The sequence below is a fragment of the Perognathus longimembris genome, chromosome 2 (genome assembly GCF_023159225.1).
Source record: "Perognathus longimembris pacificus isolate PPM17 chromosome 2, ASM2315922v1, whole genome shotgun sequence".
Classification (NCBI taxonomy): Eukaryota; Metazoa; Chordata; class Mammalia; order Rodentia; family Heteromyidae; genus Perognathus; species Perognathus longimembris.
In genome coordinates, this window is record NC_063162.1 from 64,310,744 (window position 1) to 64,317,457 (window position 6,714).

Sequence of the window (6,714 nt, forward strand, 5' to 3'; positions counted from 1 at the left end):
CAGATTTGTGTTAAGAAATTGCTCTGGTTGTGAGTCTGAGATAAAATCTTCAGTGCTGAGCTTCAGGCTGGAAAATTTCCTGTGTGTGTGCATACAGGGGCTTAAATTCAGCCTCACGGTCTGCGTGGGCTATCTCCCACAAGTGTGGTGTAGCATTTCTTCTTCCAGCTTTCTGCTGGGTAATTGGACCTAAACGTCTCCGAGATCTGTCCTTGGGTCTCAGCCCCTTGTGTAGCGAGGGTTACAGGTTCGAACCTGGGTATAGGAACGTGTCCAGAGCAGGTGTTGCAGCAGACTTTCCAAGGGTGGCTTCCTGACTCACGTTTTCAGTTACAATCTCTGCACTCCTGGTTTACTTAGATGCTAACCCCACAGCCTCCAACCCGTATACTGGCTGGTGCTTGTGAAGTTCTTCCTCAGATCTGGTCCTCATGGGAAGAACACTATTGTCAGTTCACACGTGGAGGAGTGACCAGGGCAAGGGAGACCTCGAGGTTTTCTGGGATCTGGATGGTCTCACTCCTGGAGAACTGGCTGCAGGGTACTTTCCAATGGAACCCAGGTTCCCTTCCAAGAAAGAGGAGCTGTGCACACAGGTGTTGAGTGAGTGCTACTGGGAGCTAGTAGTGACTGGGGCCGTGTCTAGTTCCCCAGATGCGCTCGCCCCTTGAGTGGGGAGCGGGTTGGCGGCTGTGGTCCAGTACCAGGCACACCTTCCCGGTGCCTTCCCAGATCCATGGAGCGTTCTGGCCGCACCCAGCCTTCTTTCCCTACCACACTGTGTTCTCACTTCCTTCTTCCTCCGAAGCTTACTCCATTGTTCCTCAGGCGCTGCCTTGTTTGCCCACTACTTCCTTCTAGCATCTTCTTCCGGACCCTCACGAGCTGCGCCCTCCTCCACGCACCTGTGACCCAGTGTGCGCTCCCATGGCACCATGCGGAATCTCCTCCTGGCTGCGCTAAGATCCTCTTTATGTAAAAGGAAGCACTCTCAGCCATGCACACACTCATTCACTTTGTGGCAGTACTGGGGCTTGAACACAGGATGTCAAGCTTCTTGACTTCTTCCTTCCCCGGTTTTCCTGCTTATGCAACTGGTGCTCTGGCCCCGAATCAGCTTCTTTCAACTAGTGTAGCTCTTTATGTGTGAGTGCACAAAGAACTGTAACACGAAAGGGGTCAGTGTGCCATTTCCTAGGTACACAGCAGAGGCTGATGACACATTCACCATGACTCTGTCATAATCTCCTGGAGCCCCTCTTTCCACTCACCCTTTTTAGGTGGCACCGTGTAGCCTTCATGATGCCTAAGTGGGACTGACCACATGAGAAGCGAAAGCTTTGGTCCCCTTCTAAGTCATTTCATGCTGACCCTATTCCACACCAGAGAAGGACAAGTGTTCTGAGTAACAGCGAGTTCTGCCTAGCCAGCCGGCAGTGAAAAGGAAATCCTGAATGAGGGAGGCGAGGATTAAAGAAAAGGAAAAATACAAGACAAGAGAAAAAAGACAAGAGGCAAAGATGGGGTCGGGAGGTCTGCAGCCTTAAGATTGAAACTCAAGATTGCAGCCAAGTTTATTCTTAACTTCCAGCTTATATGCAGTTTTGGAACCAGGGAATAGCATAGGGTTGCTAAAATTCAAGAACACAAAGAGGCTTTGAAGTTCACAACATTTGATTACAGTAAATACAGGATGAGGTTGATTAACATAGGAATGTACTCCAGTGGACATAGCAAGGCGGACATAGCAAAGCAATTCCAGATAGTGGCTGTGAACAAATGCTAGCGAAGAAATGTCCTTGCATCTAGCATATCCTGGTGATAACAGCACAGCCAGAGGTCAGAATGAATTTAGCTGCAAGTTTGGCTCCTGACAGCGAGTGAGGCTCAGTGTTCCTGAGCCATGGACCAAGCTGGGCCCCAGGCCTCGGGCACACACCCGGCCTGCTGCAAGCCAGCCCATGCTGATCATGCCAGAGGACGCCTGGCCCCCAGGCGTGGCCACCTGGTGGGCACCTGGGGCGCAAGTGAAGGGGTGACAGCGCTGCCGCCAAAATGGGACACAGGTGCACATGCATGGTGTCCTCTTCTCTCTCTCTCTCTCTCTCTCTCTCTCTCTCTCTCTCTCTCTCTCTCTCTCATATCTCTTTCCATGACCTTCATCGATTCCAGCACCCTCCTCCTCACTAGATCCCATGCCCTGTTTTATTCTCTTTTGTTTTGTTTTGCTGATTTTATTATTTATTTTATCTTATTTCATTTTTCTGAACTATATAAATATATATCTTAAAACAATTGTTAGAATTTTAAATGGAAAAGGCATGCATATGTATTTATTCACATATTTATGTGGTTTTGAGGCAAGCTCTGACTGTATGGTCCAATTGGCCCTGAAATTGAGGGCTTTCTGTTCTATCTCACCAACAGAGGTCAATGCTTTATTTCCTGAGGAATGATTCAGTGGACTTAATTTGTCATTTTTCCAGCCAGATGTGGTAACTCACACCTGTAATTCCAACTCTCTGAAAAGGTGGAGACCCAGAAGGTCACAATTCAGGACAAGCCCAGGAAAAAGCTCATGAACAAGGGCCCCTGTTTGTAAAATAACAGAAGCCAAAAGGCCCAGGAGCATGGTTGAAGTGGCAGCACACCTGCCTAGCAAGCACAAAGCCCCAAGTTTCAACAACAACAGAAGATCTTTAGTAACAATGGACCTATATTGTCACCCATTGAATACTGTATCTTTACAGAAAAATGAATAGTACCTCATTTATTGGGTTATTGCTAAAGTAATCTTTTGACTGAATTTCATACCTAAATGAGAACAAATAAATTCTACTCTACTAAATGATATTGACTTGATGTCATTTGTAAATGACACAAACTTTCATTTTATATCTGTGAAAATAAGACACGTTTTCTTGGTAGTACCATAAGCAGTTTTGAATTCGACTACAAATAATGACTAAGAGTCATTGAGATTCTTCTGTGTAGATTTGGGTACAATAGCAATGTGGAAAAGAAGTACAAACAAAATAAAGATTATTATGCTCCTTACATAAGAATTAACATGAGGGTAATTTAGCAGATGGTGTATATGACAGAATATAAGTCCAGAATGCTATGTAATAAACACAGAATATAGACATTTCTATACTTCTCATTTGACTTTTTCCAGTTTCCTCTTAAGTTTGACAAAGGAGCAACTTCTGGTTAAGCATCAAGAAAGAAATAACTTATCTGTGTTTTCTCATAAAGTTCACACCATGTCATAATAATGATAACAAATAATGCAAATAGAGAAAGATGAAATTCAAAATTACAGGATACGAATACTGAAGACAGGAAGAGTCAATACAATTTTTAAGATTAAACACAAGTCAAAAAAAATGCTGATTTATTCAAGTAAAAGATGCTGAAATCTGCATGTCCACCAAGAAATATGTCAATACAAATGAAGCCAGCAGAAATCAAAGAGATTTAGAAGGATCTGGAGGCAGAGCCGGCAGGCCCTCCCATCGCGCATGAGAAGGCTGGAGATGGTGACTGAGAAGAGTCAGACTCGCACCTTGCTCCCAGCAAAGCAGACAGGAAGCCATCGAAATGCAGCGGGCAAGATGGGGTTGTGTTTGCTTCAAAAGTTTAAAACAAGAGACTGTTTAGACTCACAGATATTAGAGAAAGAAGAGGTTGAGAGTAATGTTTAAGTGAAGACTTATCATGAAAATCTTCTTGACAAAACATGAATGTCACTTCTCCTCTCACACCCAGGACAGCAGCTTCTGTAGTTAGACTTACAAGGAAGGATGTTCTATCTCATTCCCAGAAATCTCAGCCACAGGAAAAGGTCTAACAATATCTGAGGGCCTTTAGGAAGGATATGCACTCTCTGCTCTTTCCCTAATGTGTCAGCATGTGTGCAGTGATGTCTCTTGTTTGCATTTAGTGATATCTCCTTATATGTGGATACACACACATTAAACTTCCACAGAACAGACAGTGAAAGGAGGTGAATGGGAACCAGAATGTAGACAATTTCTGGAGCTCAGAAAGCATCCTAAAATAGCAAGAAGTGAAAATCATATGGTAAATACTGTGCCACATGTACACAAACATCAGATAAAACATTTCACCAGACTAGTGAAAATAATTACTGTAGTGAAAAGAATATCACAATGCTTTCAAATGAATAATCACACAATAAGTCATTAACTTTTAAGTGACATGATAAAAATTTTAGTACAAAGCTAAAATCAATATATGAAGTAAAAATAACAATATCAAATAAGCTCAATAAGCTAGTGGGTTGGTGAAGGAAAGATCCAGCTGTGGTTTCTAAAAGGGTTTATCTGCTGGAACTTGTTAAACTCTGAAGTTGTTAAAGGGCATGTCTAAGTACTGATTGAGTACAGCTGTGGAAGCTTAAAGGTTTTATCTGTGGGAATTTTGTAAACAACTCCTAAGTTTGGGTACTGACTGAAACAGCTACGGTTTGTTAAACAGATTTAACTCCAGGAAGATGGAAAAGAATTCCAAAATTGTTAAAGGGAATATCCATGTGCTAATTGAGTAGAACTGAGGCTTGTTGAAGGGATTATCTCTGGTTACTTGGTAAACACTTTAGTTTTTAAAGGGAATGCCCAGGTGCTAATGGAGAAAAGATGTGGCTTGTGAAAGGGATTAAATCCTGGAACTTGGTAGACAACTCTTACATTGTTAAAGGGAATGTCCAGGTACTGATTGAGAACACCTGTGGTTTGTTAAAGGATTATCTGTGGGAATATGGTAAACAACTCTTAAGTTGTTAAAGGGGATGTCCCAGTGCTGCTTGGGAACAGCTGTGGCTTGTTAAAGGGATTTGCTTCAGGAAGTTGGAAAACAACTCCGAAGTTGTTAAAGGTATGTCCTGGTGCTGATTTGGAACAGCTCTGGCTTGGTAAAGGGATTAGCTCCAGGAACAGGGAAAACAACTCCTAAATTGTTAAACAAAATGTCTGCTTGCTAACTGAGTAGACCTGGGACTTGCTAAAATGATTAGCTCCATGAACTTGGTAAACAATTCCTAAATTTTTAAAGGTTATGGCCTGGTACTGATTGAGAACAGCTGTAGCTTGTTAAAGGGATTAGTTCCAGGAACTTGGCAAAAAAAAAACCAACCCAAAAACCTCTAGTTGTTAAAGGGAATGCCGGGTGCTAATGGAGAATAACTGTGGCTTGTTAAAGGGATTAGTTCTGGGAACTTGGTAAACAAGTAAACAAGTCTTAAGTTGTTAAAGGGAATGTCCGGGTGCTGATTAAGAAAATCTGTGGCTTGTTAAAGAGGTTATCTGCGGGAAGTTGGTAAACAACTCTTAAGTTGTTAACGGGCTGCTCTGAGTTTTGATTGAGTACAGCTATGGCATGTAAAAGGGATTATCTCGGGTACTTGGTAAATAACTTCTAAGTTGTTAAAGGGAATGCCCAGGTACTGATTGAGGACAGCTGTAGCTTGACAAAGGGATTAGCTCTGAGAACTTAGTAAACATCACCTAAATTGTTAAAGGGAATGTCCAGGTGCTACTGGGAAACACCTGTGGCTTACTAAAGTGATAATCTGTGGGATTTTGGTTAACAACTCTTAAGTTGTTAAAGGAAATGTCCGATCTCCCGGGAAGAATGCTTGAACCCTAAAATCTATGAAAGAGCACTCGGCCTTGCCTTCTGCCAGCAGAAGGCCAAGGCGTACTCTCGTGGACTTGCGCTAAGTTGAGGAAAGGTTGCTGAAGCCTTCCCTCCCCCCAGTCCCCTCACATGTTACCAGGAGCGGGGGCGGAAAGAAGGCATCAGGGACACGCTGCGATGGGGGATGCGTCTCAGCCCCCCGAGGGCGGGCCAGAGAAATTTATTACAATGACACAGGCGGATGGGGAAGGACTTGGGGTGGCTGACTGATTGGCTGACTGGACTGCCCCAAGTGATCATGGGACTTCTTTGGGGGCTGGACAACCCTATCATGGTAGCACGCACATGTTTGCCTCCCGAGGGGCGGGGGGCTTCTTTTCTGGTTGAGGCTGAAAGGTGGGAGGGGCTCCCTCCCACATGTCCCAGGGCTAGGGGAGGGGCAGCGTCTCGCTCTTGGCGCCCTTCTTCCACCAAGGCCAAAACAGTCCCCAACACCCTGGTGCTGATGAAGAACAGCTGTGGCTCATTAAAGGGATTAATTCTGGGAACTTGGAAAAAAAATAACTAACACATTAAAGGGAATTTTCGGGTGCTGAGAGAGAACACCTATGGCTTGTTAAAGGGATTAACTTCGGGAACATGGAAAACAACTCCTAAATTGTTAAACAGAATGTCCTTATGCTGATTGAGTTCAGCTGGGACTTGTTAAAGTGATTAGCTCTGTGAACTTGGCAAACAACTCCTAAGTTGGTAAATGTTATGGCCAGGTGCTGGTGGAGAACAGCTATAGCTTGTTAAAGGGATTAACTTGGGAAACCTCGTAATCAACTTTTACATTGTTAAAGGGAATTTCCAGGTGCTGATTGGGAACAGCTGTGTCTTTTTAAAGGGAATAGTTCCGAGAACATGGAAAATCATTAAATTGTTAAATGCAATGCCCGGGTGCTGATAGAGAACAGCTGTGGTTTGTTAAAGGAATCATTTGTGGGAACTTGGTAAACAGCTCTTAAGTTGTTAAAGAAAATTTCCAGTAGCTGATTGGGAATATCTGTG